The sequence below is a fragment of the Mus musculus genome, chromosome 17, assembly GCF_000001635.26.
Source record: "Mus musculus strain C57BL/6J chromosome 17, GRCm38.p6 C57BL/6J".
NCBI classification, from domain to species: domain Eukaryota; kingdom Metazoa; phylum Chordata; class Mammalia; order Rodentia; family Muridae; genus Mus; species Mus musculus.
In genome coordinates, this window is record NC_000083.6 from 17,357,711 (window position 1) to 17,374,267 (window position 16,557).

At 41.0% G+C, this 16,557-nt stretch overlaps 1 long non-coding RNA gene across 1 annotated transcript; it reads right to left on the bottom strand.

The window, feature by feature from the left end:
* Positions 1–10,599: 10,599 nt before the first annotated feature.
* Positions 10,600–16,506, bottom strand: Gm36768 (predicted gene, 36768). Its single transcript, NR_168690.1, has 4 exons — positions 16,304–16,506; positions 15,464–15,524; positions 11,767–11,863; positions 10,600–11,346 (listed from the first exon to the last, which is right to left on the bottom strand). It is a non-coding gene; the product is annotated as a predicted gene, 36768 (long non-coding RNA).
* Between the last annotated feature and the right edge of the window lie 51 nt (positions 16,507–16,557).

A 16,557-nucleotide genomic window follows, 5' to 3' on the forward strand; every position in this document is an offset into this window, starting at 1 on the left:
ACCCCCCATGCCAGAAAAAAAGAATGTCTTCTTGAGCCAGGCGTGGTGGCGCACGCCTTTAATCCCAGCACTCAGGAGGCAGAGGCAGGCGGATTTCTGAGTTCGAGGCCAGCCTGGTCTACAGAGTGAGTTCCGGGACAGCCAGGGCTATATAGAGAAACCCTGTCTCGAGAAAAAAAAAAAAAGTCTTCTCTTTTTAAATCCTGTATGTGTATATGATGTGGTATATATGGGTAGCATGGTCATGTGTGTGAATGTGGGTACATGTATGACATAGCATATGTGCAGTAATCAGAGAACAACCTCCGTTGTGGGTCCTCCCCTGTCTTATTTGAGACTAGTTCTCTTTTTAGTTCACTGCTCTATATATTACACTATGCCTCCATCTCCCTTCTCCTCCTGGGAGTATTGGGATTATGGGTGCACACTAATGTGCCTAACTTTTATATGAGGTCTAGGGATTCCAACTCATCCTAAGCTATCTCACCTGCCCCAAACTACTTATTCTTAATTCCCATGGCCAAAAGAAAGAACCTTTACACTTCAAAAAGCAAGATGAGACTTTATAGGTATATGTACCTAGGAGATAAAATTTCAGAGCAAGTTCTTTGATCCTCTGACTCTTATCTTTCTGCTACTTCTTCCACAATGTTCCCTGAGCCTTACCTAACAGAAACTATGTTGTGTATCACTTGGGCTCCAAGTGATTGGGTTTTTGTTTTGTTTTGTTTACCAAGACAGGATTTCTCTGTGTAGCCCTGGCCTTCCTGGAACTCACTCTATCCACAGGGATGGCCTTAAAATAAGACATTCGCCTGCTCCTGAATCCCGAGTGCTAGGATTAAAGGGAAGCACCACTGCCACGTTGGCGGTTTGGGCTTTCTGTAATGGTCTCTGTTGATGCAAAGAAAAGTTTCCTTGATGAAGAGTGAAGACGACACATATCTATGGAAATAAGAGCAAATATTTATAGTTAGGGATTATCCTAGTTTAATAAAGTAGTGGTTATAAGTTCTCCCCCAAGGTCCATGACATCACTAGCCCTGTGTAGTTGACTGGGTTTCACACAACACAGTACCAGGCCTGGTTTCTCTCCTGTTCATCAGGTCTTTAATCTAATTAGAGAGCTGTTAGTTAGAACATATACTCATAAAATTTCACCAACATGACTGTTAGAAATGAGCTGAACATTGAGAAAAGATCTTTACCAACCCTACATCCAATAGAGGGCCAATATCCAATATATACAAAGAACTCGGAGCTGGAGGGATGGCTCAGCGATTAAGAGCATTGACTGCTCTTCCAAAGGTCCTGAGTTCAATTCCCAGCAACCACATGGTGACTCACAACCATCTGTAATGTGATCTGATGCCCTCTTCTGATGTGGCTGAAGACAGCTACAGTGTACTCATATAAATAAAATAAATAAATCTTTAAAAAAAAAAAACAACTCAAGAAGTTAGACTCCAGAGAACCAAATAACCCTATTAAAAAATGGGGTACATAGCTAAACCAAGAATTCTCAACATGGAATACTGAATGGCTGAGAAGCACCTAGAGAAGTGTTCAACATCCTTAGTCATCAGGGAAATGCAAATCAAAACAACCCTGAGATTCCACCTCACACAAGTCCGAATGGCCAAGATCAAAAACTCAGGCAACAGCAGTTGCTGGCAAAGATGTGGAGAAAGAGGAACACTCCTCCATTGTTGGTGGGATTGCAAGCTAGTAAAACCACTCTGGAAATCAGTTTGTCAGTTCCTCAGAAAATTGAGCATAGTACTACCTGAGGACCCAGCAATACCACTCCTGAGCATATACCCAGAAGAAGCTCCAACATTTAATAAGGGCACATGTTCCACTATGTTCATAATAGCCTTTATAATAGCCTGGAGCTGGAAAGAATCCAGATGTCCCTCAACAGAGGAATGGATACAGAAAATGTGGAACATTTCCACAATGGAGTACTACTCGGCTATTAAAAACAATGAATTCATGAAATTCTAAGGCACATGGGTAGAAAGTATCATTCTGAGTGAGGTAACCCAATCACAAAAGAAAACACATGGTATACACTCACTGATAAGTGGATATTATTAGCCCAGAAGCTTGAAATACCCAAGATAGAATTCACAGACCACATGAAGCTCAAGAAGAAGGAAGACCCAAGTGTGGATACTTTCGTCCTTCTTAGAAGGGGGAACAAAATACCCATGAAAGGAGTTACAGAGACAAAGTGTGGAGCAGAGACTGAAGGAAAGGCTATCCAGAGACTGCCTTACCTGGGGATCCATCCCATATACAGTCACCAAACCTAGACACTATTGTGGATGCCAACAAGTGCTTGCTGACAGGAGCCTGATATAGCTGTCTCCTGAGGGACTCTACCAGTGCCTGACAAATACAGAGGTGGATACTCTCAGCCAACCATTGGACTAAGCACAGGGTCCCCAATGGAGGAACTAGAGAAAGTACCCAAGGAGCTGAAGGAGTTTGCAGCCCCATAGGAGGAAAAACAATATTAACCAACCAGTACCCCCAGAGCTCCCAGGGACTAAACCACCAACCAAAGAGTATCATGGAGGGACCCATGGCTCCAGACTCATATGTAGCAGATGATGGGCTTGTCAGTCATCAATGGGAGGAGCGGCCCTTGGTCCTGTGAAGGCTCTATGCCTCAGAGTAAGGGAATGTCAGGGCCAGGAAGCAGGAGTGGTTGGTTAGCAGGGGGAAAAGGAAAGAGGATTGGGGGCTTTTGGAGGGGAAACCAGGAAAGGGGATAACATTTGAAATGTAAATACAAAAATATCTAATAAAAGAAACTAAAAATTAAAAAAAAAATGGGCTGAACAAGAACAATAGACATGCTAAAGTGGTTGGGAGAAACTTCATGAGACTTCAATGCCCCACAATGAACTATAGGCAACTAATGAATGTTGAAAGCAGAAGTAGTCTTCCCCAAGGAAAAGTGAAGACTACACCAATTGGTTATCCAATACCAAATGGTCCACCCTGAGAACATACATACAAAGAACATTATAAAAACTGAGCAGGTTATATTTAAGAATGTATGTATATACTTGTATGGGGAAAAGCTCATGAATTTGAAAGAAAGCAAGGAAGGGTATATGGGAGGGTTTGGAAAGAAGAAAAGGAAGGGGGAATGATATTATACTGTATCTCAAAAAAATTTTTAAATAGTAAATATATATACATAAATATATATAAGCTGAGTATTGTTTTAAAAACAGAAATCTGTTAATATCACACCTTGCTCAAAACTCTCATCGATTTCCTCTTTAACCCAAAATAAAGCCAAATATTCTACCCTGTGCAGATCCAGCTCTTAATCTACTTTTTCTTTCTCTGATAGGAAAGGGTTCTGCTTCATTCTCTATCTGTGTTGGTCTGTCCTTCCTTTCTCAGATGAAAATCTGTGAACTTGTGATGCCCAAGACATTGTTTTAAGTCCTTCACATGTGCATGCCATTTAATCCTTTCAAAATCTCACAGGAGAGGTCCAATCATTATCCCCACTGCACCATGACAGATTCACATACAGTGCTCACAAAAGTCTTCAACATCTGCACTTTAATTACACTCTTCTACTGAAGGATATAGACAGCATTTTGAAAAATACCCCTGAGCTTTTCATACCCACACATCACATAAGCACCCACACAAGCTCTCAAACACCCATAAAAAGTTTACCATTTGTAGCACAGAAGCTTCATCTGGTTTGCATGGGTGTTAACCGGCAAAATACTCCATAATATACAATTAAAATGTGAGTATTGGGTTTTAATGTATTCGGATTACTTAATGGATCAAGAACTCTGTGGTGATTTGAATGAGAATAGACTCTGTCTTAGTCAGGGTTTCTATTCCTGCACAAACATCATGACCAAGAAGCAAGTTGGGGAGGAAAGGGTTTATTCGGCTTACACTTCCACATTGCTGTTCATCACCAAGGAAGTCAGGACTGGAATTCAAGCAGGTCAGGAAGCAGGAGGTGATGCAGAGGCCATAGAAGGATGTTCTTTACTGGCTTGCTTCCCCTGGCTTGCTCAGCCTGCTCTCTTATAGAACCAAGAATACCAGCCCAGAGATGGCACCACCCACAAGGGGCCTTTCCCCCTTGATCACTAATTGAAAAAATGCCTTGCAGCTGGAACTCGTAGAGGCATTTCCCCAACTGAAGCTCCTTTCTCTGTGATAACTCCAGCCTGTGTCAAATTGACACAAAACTAGCCAGTACAGACTCCGCAAGGCTCATAAATTTGGATACTTAATCACCAGGGAGTGGCACTATTTGAAAGGATTAGGAGGTTTGACTTTTCTGGAAGAACTGTGTCACTGGAAATGGGCTTTGAGGTTTCAAAAATCTATTCCATGCCCATAGTCTCTCTTTCTCTCTTCCTACTGCCCCCATATCTAGATGTAGAACTCTGAGCTACTTCTCCAGTACTATATCTGCCTGTATGTGCCCTGATGAAAATGTACTAAAGCTCTAAAACTGTAAGCAAGCCCCCAATAGATGGTTTATTTTATGAGAGTTGCCATGGTCATGGTGTATCTTCATAGCAATAGAACACCAACTAAGATAAACACTAATGTTGACATTTCTCAACCAATCAATAATCTGCAATCATATAAATAAAAATTCTGTTCTGGGTTTTAACACATGATGATTGAATTGATGAATGTAAATATTTCTCATTTTAAAAAGAAAACTAAATGTATAACTACAGAATTCTTGTCACACAATATTATTGATAATGGGTTCTCTAAGAGAATTTAAAGGTCAAAATTCACTGAAAACACATAGAATAAGAAAACATGTAGATTATAGATGTTTTGAAACTTTTGTGCTTTGAAACCATTTTAGACTTAAGGGAGTATTACAAATAAGGTGCCACTGCCTATAATCTCTCAACCTAAAATTATATCAGTGTGGTCTATTTATCAAATTGAGAATTTAAAGAGATAATATGCTGGGCAGTGGTGACTCACGCCTTTAATCCTAGCACTTGGGAGGCAGAGGCAGGCAGATTTCCGAGTTAGAGGCCAGCCTGGTCTACAGAGTGAGAGTGAGTTCCAGGACAGCCAGGATACATAGAGAAACACTGTCTTGAAAAACCAATGGAAGAGAGAGAGAAAGAGAGAGAGAGGGAGGGAGGGAGGGAGGGAGGGAGGGAGGGAGGGAGAGAGAGAGAGAGAGAGAGAGAGAGAGAGAGAGAGAGAGAGAACACACAGGAACAGGAAGGTTGTGAGAAGGAAGTAAAAGGAGAACAAATGGCAAGTCAGTGGGACCTCAGTCCCCTAGCTACCTAACACCAGGTTACCATTGACTACATAGTTCAAATAAATATGAGGACTAAAAAAAGGACAGAATAATGAACCAAAGTATACATTTCACCAGCTTTCCTAGCAATGCTCTGTTTGTGTTCCAGTATTGTTTAGTTCTGTTTTCTCCTTAGTCTCCTCTCATCAAAGAGAGCTCACATTAACCAAATATATTTTTTTGAGGCAGGGTTTCTCTGTGTAACCCTGGCTGTCCTGGAACTCACTTTGTAGACCAGGCTGGCCTCGAACTCATAAATCTGCCTGCCTCTGCCTCCCAAGTGCTGGGATTAAAGAAGTGCATCACCACCACCCAGCTAACCAAATATCTTAAAGCATTCTGTGAACTCACTACTTCTGATATATTCTTTCCTGTGTATGTATGCCTTGGAATTTCTGCATACAAATTATGTCATCTGTGAATAGAGATCTATCCTGGTCTGGATGCCTTATGCTGCCTTTCTTGTCTAATTGGCCCTGTTTTATCCTCTGTATAAAGTTGAAGGGAAGCATTTAGAACGGGCATCTTTATTTTGTTGCTATTCTTAACACCAAAGCCATTAGTCTTTCACCACTAAGAAAAATATTGCATGCTCGCTTAGGATGTGGAAATTGGTTTGCATAAGCATTTTGACCATGAAAAAAGAGTAGAGTTTTCTTCGTGTGCTTTATATACATCTTTTAAACTATCCTAACTGCAGTTTGTATTCCCTAGATCACTATCGTTATGATCTTCAGGTACCAGTACATAGAGTCAGTGGTCCTCTTCAGTGTTCACATTGAGACACCTGCATAATCAGAGAATGATCATGCCTCAGACACTAGAATCCCTCTTTCATAAAATCACTTCCAAACTTCTAAGAGTTAAATCAATCAGTTTTTGTGAGTGCGATCAAAGTGAGGCACTGAAAACTTAATCTTCAGAAATCCAGAAAATCATAATGATATACTTTAGAACTCTGTACTCTACCAAATTAGAAAAAATTAAAATGAAGAAATTTCTTGATATATACTATTAAAAACTTGATATATTCTATTAAGGTTAAATCAAGATCAGATACGCAGTTTAAATGAACCTATAACTGTAGTAAATTGGAAGAAAGAGAAAGTGTCCCAGCCAAAAGAACCCATGGACCACGGGGATTCTACACAGAATTCTACCAGGCTTTCAAAGAAAAATTAACACCAGTACTCCTAAAATTATTCTCCAAAATAGAAACAGAAGGAACATGGCCTAATTCTTTTTAGTAAAGCCACAATTACCCTGATATCTAAACCTCAAAGACCCAACAAAGAAAAAGAATTACAGAGTACTTTCCCCTAAAGCATATATGAGCATATATGCAAAAATCCTGAATAAAATACTTGCAAGCTGAATTCAAAAACATCATCCATCACAATCAAGTAGACTTCATACCAGAAATGCAGGGATGGCTCAACATATGTAAATTGATAAATTTAATCCACCATATAAAATGACTGAAGACAAAACCACATGATCATCTATCTCATAGATGTAAAAAAGGTCTCTGACAAAATCTAACACACCTTCATCATAAAAGTCCTGAAGAGACTAGGGATAAAAGGGATATACCTCAATATAATAAAGTCAGTTTACAGAAAGCCAACAGCCAACAATCAGTCAAAGCAGAAGCTCAAAACATTTCCACTAGAGGCTGGAGAGATGGCTCAGTGGTTAAGAGCACCGACTGCTCTTCCGAAGGTCCTGAGTTCAAATCCCAGCAACCACATGGTGGCTCACAACCACCCATAATGAGATCTGATAACCTCTCCTGGTGCATCTGAAGACAGCTACAGTGTACTCACATATAATAAAATAAAATAAATAAATCTTTAAAAAAAAAAACATTTCCACTAAAACCACAAACAAGGCAAAGTTGTCCATTATCTCCATACTTATTCAATATAGTACTTGAAGACTTAGCTAGAGCAATAAGACAGCTGAAGATCAAAGGGATCCAAATAGGAAAGGAAGAAGTAAAAGTATCTCTATTTGCAGATTTCAGGATTTTTATACATCGATGACCCTAAAAACAGGAAAATTCTACAGCTGATAAAAACTTCCAGCAAAATCATCATAATACAAAATTAAGACACACACAAAAAAAAAATCAGTACTCTTCCTATCTACAAACGACAAATACTGAGAAAGAAATAAGAAAAACAATAACAATAACTCACCATAGCCTCAAAAAAATATCTTAAAGTATCTCTAAGCAAGCCTGTGAAAGACTTGTACAATAAAACGTTAAGACACTGAAGAAATATGAAAGAAATATAAGTGATATCCACAAATAAGGAGGAAGACAAATCCCAACTAAACATCCTCCCAACCCAGTGAAACCTCCAGTGACTGGTACAGCGACAGACAAGTAGACCAATGGAATAGAATTGAAGACCCAGAAGTGAACCCACACACCTATGGTCACTTGATCTTCGCCAAGGGAGCTAAAACCATCCAGTGCAAAAAAGACAGCATTTTCAACAAACGGTGCTGGCACAACTGGCGGTTATCATGTAGAAGAATTCGAATCGATCCATTCCTATCTCCTTGTACTAAGGTCAAATCTAAGTGGATCAAGGAACTCCACATAAAACCAGAGACAGTGAAACTTATAGAGGAGAAAGTGGGGAAAAGCCTCGAAGATATGGGCACAGGGGAAAAATTCCTGAACAGAACAGCAATGGCTTGTGCTGTAAGATCGAGGATTGACAAATGGAACCTCATGAAACTGCAAAGCTTCTGCACGGCAAAAGACACCGTCAATACGACAAAAAGGCCACCAACAGATTGGGAAAGGATCTTTACCTATCCTAAATCAGATAGGGGACTAATATCCAATATATATAAAGAACTCAAGAAGGTGGACTCCAGAAAATCAAATAACCCCATTCAAAAATGGGGCTCAGAGCTAAACAAAGAATTCTCACCTGAGGAATACCAAATGGCTGAGAAGCACCTGAAAAAATGTTCAGCATCCTTAATCATCAGGGAAATGCAAATCAAAACAACCCTGAGATTCCTCCTCACACCAGTCAGAATGGCTAAGATCAAAAATTCAGGTGACAGCAGATGCTGGCGAAGATGTGGAGAAAGAGGAACACTCCTCCATTGTTGGTGGGATTGCAAGCTTGTACAACCACTCTGGAAATCAGTCTGGCGGTTCCTCAGAAAATTGGACATAGTACTACCAGAGGATCCCACAATACCTCTCCTAGGCATATATTCAAAAGATGTCCCAACCCGTAAGAAGGACACATGCTCCACTATGCTCATAGCAGCCTTATTTATAATAGCCAGAAGCTGGAAAGAATCCAGATGCCCCTCAACAGAGGAGTGGATACAGAAAATGTGGTATATTTACACAATGGAGTACTACTCAGCTATTAAAAAGAATGAATTTATGAAACTCCTAGGGAAATGGATGGACCTGGAGGGCATCATCCTGAGTGAGGTAACCCAATCACAAAAGAACTCAAATGATATGTACTCACTGATAAGTGGGTATTAGCCCAGAAACTTAGGATACCCAAGATATAAGATACAATTTGTAAAACACATGAAACTCAAGAAGAATGAAGACCAAAGTGTGGTCACTTTGCCGCTTCTTAGAATTGGGAACAAAACACCCATGGAAGGAGTTACAGAGACAAAGTTTGGAGCTGTGACGAAAGGATAGACCATCTAGAGACTGCCATACCCGGGGATCCAAATGCTGACACCATTGCATACACTAGCAAGATTTTGCTGAAAGGATCCAGATATAGCTGTCTCTTGTGAGGCTATTCTTGGGCCTAGCAAACACAGAAGTGGATGCTCCCAGTCAGCTATTGGATGGATCGCAGTGCCCCCAATGGAGGAGCTAAAGAAAGTACCCAAGGAGCTAAAGAGGTCTGCAACCCTATAGGTGGAACAACAATATGAACTAACCAGTACCCCCCGGAGCGCGTGTCTCTAGCTGCATATGTATCAGAAGATGGCCTAGTCAGCCATCAGTGGAAAGAGAGGCCCATTGGTCTTGCAAACTTTATATGCCTAAGTACAGGGGAACACCAGGGCCAAGAAGTGGGAGTCGGGGGAAGGGTATGGGAGACTTTTGGGATAGCATTAGAAATGTAAATGAAGAAAATACCTAATTTTAAAAAAAGGAAAAAAAAAAACCAGTAACTCACCATAGCCTAAAAAAAAAAAAAAAAAAAAAAAAAAAACTATCTTAACGTATCTCTAAGCAAGCCTGTGAAAGACTTGTACAATAAAATGTTAAGACACTGAAGAAATATGAAAGAAATAAAAGTGATATCCACAAATAAGGAGGAAGTCAAATCCCAACTAAACATCCTCCCAACCCAGTGAAACCTCCAGTGCCAGGAATGGATTATATGTCATTGAGTTGTTAGCCAAAGGGACCTCATGGAAATCCCCAACAACCCAATCTATTGCCAAGGCTATTGGTTGCTCTCCACAAAGTGATGGTCATGCCCTTTTGCTGATGGCAACACCTACATAACTCATCGAACATGAAGAAGTCAAAGTGATGCCTAATGAGACCCTTCATCTCTACTGACTGATGTAGTACTGAAAGGCATACTGCATTCTACCAGAGGAAAAACATAAATTCCAACCAAGCTACAAACTCTGCTCTACAATGGTGAATTGCCTGAAGGATACGATGGTGTAATAGTGGCACAAACGTGGGAGCAATCAACCACTACCTGATGGGATTTAAGGCCCACTCCATGAGATGAAATGCATGCCTGATGCTGATCAGGTGGCCAAGAGTGTCAAACTAGATAGGCCATAGACCTAGGGGAAAACCTAACACTTTCTATTCTTCTAAAGGAATGCAGCAATACAATGACATTCTGCTATATTCATAGGTCAGTATTTTGCTCAGCCATCATCAGAGAAGCTTCCTCCTACAGCAGATGGGAACAAATACAGAGACCTACAACAGGACAATGCACAGTGAGAGACCTTGAAACACTCAGTCCTAAAAGGGCTGTCTATCAGATCCCTCTCCTCTGTGGGAGAGGAGATGGAGAGATTGTTAGAGCTGGTGGGAGTAGAGGACCCCAAAGAAAGGAGAGTTTCTAGACACAACAGGATGAAAGCCCCTGAGAGCTCATAGACACTGTGGCAGCATGCACAGGGTCTATACATGTCCAAGCCAAATGGGATCCCAGAGCTGAGAGGAGAAATGTTCACATTTCTTTTTTATTTTAATTACTATAGTATCTTTTATTTTTTAAAGATTTATTTATTTATTATATGTAAGTACACTGTCTTCAGACACTCAGAAAAGGGAGTTAGATCTCGTTACAGATGGTTGTGAGCCACCATATGGTTGCTGGGATTTGAACTCGTGACCTTTGGAAGAGCAGTCGGTGCTCTTACCCACTGAGCCATCTCACCAGCCCAATTTTTTTTATTAAATTTGTACTCAATTTACATGGCACTCACTGTCCCCCTCCCAATCACCCCTTCCTCAACCCTTCTCCCATCCTCCTCTCCCCTTCTCCTCTGAGTGGGCAGGGGCCCCTGGGGATTCCCCCCAATCAGGTACTTCAAGTCTCTGTCTCAAGAGGCTAGGTGCTTCCTCTACCACTGAGGCCAACCAAGGCAGTTCAGCTAGTAGAACATATCCCCAAAACAGGCAACAACTTTTGGGATAGCCCCCGCTCCAATTGTTCAGGACTCACATGAAGGCCAAGCTGTATATCTGCTACATATGTTCAGGGAGGTCTAGGTTCAGCCCATATATGTTCTTTGGTTGGTAGGTCAGCCTCTGAGAGCCCCAAGGGCCCTGGTTAGTTGACTCTGTTGGTTTTCCTGTGGAGTTCCTATCCCCTTCAGGGCCCACAATCCTTCCTCCTAGTCTTCCATAAGAGTCACCAAGTTCCATCCACTGTTTAGCTGTGGGTATCTGCATCTGTCTGCATCAGCTGCTGGGTGGAGCCTCTCAGAGGATAGCATGCTCCTTTCTGCAAGCATAACAGAGTAGGATTAATAATGTTAGGGATTGGTGCTTGCCCATGGGATGGGTCTCAAGCTGGGCTAGTTATTGCTTGGCCATTCCCTCAGTCTCTGCTCCCTCCCCTATGCCTGCATTTCTTATAGAAAAGATACATTTTGGGTTGAGAGTTTTGTGGGTGGGTTGGTGTCTCTGTCTCTCCACTGGGGTTCGTGTCTGGCTACAGGATGTGGCCTCTTCAGATTCCATATCTCCAGTGTAGTGAGTCATAGCTAAGGTCACCCCCATTGATTCTTATGTGCCTCCTTTATCCCCAGTCACTGTCTTGACCTATTCTTATTTGTTTGTTTTAGATGTCTGTCTTTTCTACTGTGAAAAGAGACATTGACCAAAGCAACTCTTAGACAACATTTAATTGGGGCTGACTTACAGGTTCAGAGGTTCACTCCATTGTTTCATCAAGGTGGGAGCATGGCAACATCCAGGCAGGCATGGTGTAGGTATAGCTGACAGTTCTACAAGTTCATCTGAAAAAGATTTGTTTGTTTGTTTGTTTATTATATGTAGCTGTCTTCAGACACTCCAGAAGAGGGAGTCAGATCTCATTACAGATGGTTGTGAGCCACCATGTGGTTGCTGGGAACTGAACTCAAGACCTTTGGAAGAGCAGTCAGTGCTCCTAACCTCTGAGCCATTTCTCCAGCCCCCGTGAATGTACTGTTTATTAGCATGTATTCATTGCACAAAATAGTGACTTTTACAAGGAAATTTTCACACATGCATTTTTATGTATTTTAATTACATTCATTGCCTGTTACCCTCTCTTGTCTCTCTTCCCTTCTGTCTTCTTCTCAAATAGAAGCTCTACTGTTACGAGGTACCTGAAGAGAAAAACTCCCAAGAGGCCTGAAAAAGCAGAATGGAGTCTTCACTAACCACCAAGCAGATCAATAGGAAGCAACCGTGACTTCCATTTAACTTTTTAAGGGTAAAAAAATCCACAATTGTAATGTACGCAGAAAGCAAGCATGGTTCGCAGAAGTAATTTACAGAAGTGGACAGGTAACAACTGTAGTCAGCTATGGTCAGATAGTTAACCTTTAGCTCAAGGTCATATTGTTCAGGAATATAGGACTGGTCCAGAGACTAGTTTACCTTAGGAATTTAGGGCTAGTACAGAGATCAGTTTTACCCAGGGTAGTTTTAATACTTAAAGTATTCTTAGGAATATTTTCATGAGATGGTATAACTATAGTTCCTTAGCCCACGACACTGCCTCCATGACTTTCTACAGCCCACATTCAGCATAGATTATGTTTTTCTTTCTGAATCTGGCTTACTTTGTTAGTGTGGTAATCACCAGTTCAACTCATTTTTATGCAAATGTCTTCTTTGTGGATGAATTAATATTCCACTGTGTAGATATCACAGTTTTCTGTATCCATTGATCCATCTTAGAAATGTAAACTTGTCCAGCAACTTTGAAAAGCAACATAGAGGTTCCTTAGAAAACTAAAAACAAAATATATGAATTACATGGGTAGAAAACTGACCAGAGCAGCCATGGCAGCAAAGCCCAAATGTGTTCAATTTATTTACAAACTGAACAGTCGTTTCAGTGACTTTACAAGATGCACAAAATGTATCTCTTGTACACTAATATTTGTAGAAATAGTGAGAGGTCTAAAAAGGGTCAACAACAAGCTATGTTTTGATGAACTCTAAAAGCTTTTATTTCATACACACTTACGTTATATTTGCTTCTGTAAAACAAACCATCTTAACAAGAACAAAGAGTGGCAGCCATACATCAACTAATGCCGACCTTTGACTTCCTTGGCAAGAACACCTTGGTTCAGAAATGAGTTAGGGGTTTTGGGGGCAATAGTAACATAGGAAACCCCCTTTGCTGTTTTAAAAAGCTGATTCTAACATGTTTAGGTGTCCTTTGACTGTCTACAGCAGCTTAACAAAGCTCAAAGTTGGATGAGAACCAATAATTGCATTCACTGAAGACCTGTTTGAAAGGGGAAGTCATATAAGAAAAATCATATGAACCTGCCTCAGAAACAAGGGCTCCCAAAAACTAGCATAAAACATTCTCATGCCTAAATCTCTCTCTCCCTCCCTCCCTCTCTCCCTCCCTCCCTCCCTCCTCCTCCTCCTCCTCCTTCTTCTTCCTCTCTCTCTCTCTCTCTCTCTCTCTCTCTCTCTCTCTCTCTCTCTCTCTCTCTCTCTCTCTCTCTTCCCCCCCCCCCTGGAATCTCATTTTTCATTGGTTTAAGCCAATAGAAAGTCTTTATTAGCTGGCTGGTAACTATGCTGGGTTTGAGATCTGAGTGTAGCACTGAGCCTTTCTCATGGTGAGCTTTTAAGCACAAAAACCATGTTCTAGTTTGAAACTCTTTGGTTAACAAGAACAGTTTTCCAGAAGTGAAACTATAAGAGCTAAAAAGTAGGGTTAGTACATTTTGGTATTTTCCCAGAACTATATGGTCTTTGATAGATTAGGCCTTTGTTTTAGTTTTGGTAGGTGGTGCTGTCTACCTGCTGAGTTTTACAACTTGAATAGTATTTCCAACATGGAGTGAGTTGTGCTAAGGTCTGGGGGCTTAGGTCTGGGGCACTGCTACAAAATTTTCTAAAGCATGATAGAGTTCCAGCAGATATTTTGAAGTATTTGTAAACTTGTCTGTGGGGGAAACTGTAATATTTGGAGGTTTGCCATGGTGGCTGTCTTTCATTAAATATTGCTAGAATCCATTTTAGGAATTGAAAATATAGGAAGTATTTTTGGGCCAGTTGTATAAAATAAAAGCTGTTTCCTTTTCTTTCCTTCTTTCCTTCCTTCCTTCTTTCCTTCCTTCCTTCCTTCTTTCTTTTTCTTTTTTGGTTTGCTTTAGTTTTGGTTTTTGGTTTTTGGTTTTTGGAGACAGGTTTTCTCATTGTGGCCCTGGCTGTTCTAGAACTGACTCTACAGACCAGGCTGGCCTTGGTCAAGAGATTTGCCTTCAGGCAATCTCAGCATTTAAGAGCACTGACTGTTCTTCTGAAAGTCCTGAGTTTAAATCCCAGCAACCACACGGTGGCTCACAACCATCTGTAATGAGATCTGATGCCCTCTTCTGGTGTGTCTGAAGACAGCTATGGTGTACTTAGATATAATAATAGATAAATCTTGGGGCCAGAGTGAGGAGTTCCAGATCGAGCAGAGGTCCTGAGTTCAATTGTCAGCAACCACAAGATGGCTCACAACCATCTGTCCAGCTACAGTTTACTCATATACATAAAATAAATAAATCTTAAAGAGAAAGGGAGGGGAGGGGAGGGGAGGGGAGGGGAGGGGAGTGGAGAGAGATTTGCCTGTCTTTGCCTCTCAAGTTCTGGGATTAAAGGCACATGCCACCACAACCCAGCTAAAAGGTTTTTCATAGGTAACTGTCTAAGGGAGTTGCAATAAGAACAAACAGACATGACTACAAACTGACTCAAAGAGATGACATAGATTGTTAAATACATTGAATTCCAGACTTTAAAAAAAAAATGAGAACTTTAGGCACTCAGGGTCCTTTATGAGAAGCAACATGTGTCTGTATGAGTTTGACTACAGTGGAGAAGTCTGGGAAAGGGAAATTCAACATTCTTAGTCCTTGGCTTTTCTGTTACATCCAGTGGTTTTTTACACATCTCCTTCCCATAAGTTCAAGTTTTAGGACTTGGGATTAAGTTTCCCCAGAGCCTAGAAAAAAAAAAGTGGTATCTATATTTGATAAATGGTGAATGGATGAAGAATAGGCTAAGTCAGCTGTGGGTCCAGACCCCTTTGGGAACCCCGTCTCCAAAAAAGTATTTGCATTACATTAAGAATTGTAACAGTAGCAAATTACAGTTATGAAGTAGCAATAAAAAACAATTCTATTGTTGGCAATCACCACAAAATAAACTGTATTAAAGGACCGCTGTACTAGGATGGTTGGGAACCACTGGCTTAAGTCACACTAAGTATGGTGAGAAAGGAAGATTGAATTTAAATCCTTTACTCATAAATGACTTGATTACTAAAAAAACAAACAAACAAACAAAAAACCCACAATATTGAAAAGATGAGAAATCTGGACTGTGATTACCCCAATATTCCAGAACTTGGATCCAAACCCACTCAATTAGTGGTGGCTCTGTGGAGCAATGCTGAAAGGAGACAGAAAGACAGATAATCAAAGCTTCAAACTTTTTGTTTTCACATGTTCTAATGTTAATGTAGAAAGAAAAATTCCATTGTGTACAACGGTCTTAATTAGTTAAGTCCTAATTAGATATGCCTAGAATCCTGTATTCAAGCATACAAGACCCCAAAGACAGGAACATAGAGATGAAAAAGGATTGATCTTTTGTTTCGATTTGATGATTTTAGATTACCAACTACTTTAGCTGGACCGATACGGACACTACAGCCTGCTGTCTGCCCCTATGCTTTATGAAAGAGCTTACTCCAGGAAGATACTCAGCACCACTCTCCAAAAGGAGGAAATGAATACATTGTTTCTTGGAAACTGGAAGGAGTGGAGTATGGAAGGAACACGAAGGTATCTTAATCTGAGTCCTTAAAGTTTGCACATACCTCAAAAAAAAAAAAAAAAAAGTTACACACCAGTCGTTGGCAATCTCTCAAGTATAAAGCAGATCATAACACTGGACACTTATAGCGCCCAAGCTTAACCTAAGAGCTGACCAGAGAAGATCTGCAGCTTAAAGGACTGAAATATAGATAATTCGTGAAATGAGAAACACAGGTACTGAATATCACATGAGTCACACTTGTTACTATGCTGCTGCTGTCGGGATGAAGGTACGGTAATAAAAGTCTTTGTCTTGGGTACATTGTCTTGTTAAGCCTCCCAAATGCTCCTGGACCCAAGAAACATTGAGGTGCGCGCTTTCTTTGGAAGCGAGCACTGGATAGTACGTACAGAAGCTCCTCCTAACCCGTCCTGGGATCAGCGTCCCAGGCCAGCGGGGCAGCTCCTAACCCGGCCCTCCTCCGCCGGACAGGGGTGGGGCTGCCGAGAGACAGCGCGTGCGGCTCTGTGGCCACCCTTTCAGTGGTTTTGCTGGCCTCCGGTCTCGCTTACTCATTTCCCTCCCTGACTTTACAGTGCACAGTTGCTGCACTAAAAGTGGGCGTGGCTCGGAACGAATAAAACACGCCCCTCTCGTGACGTAA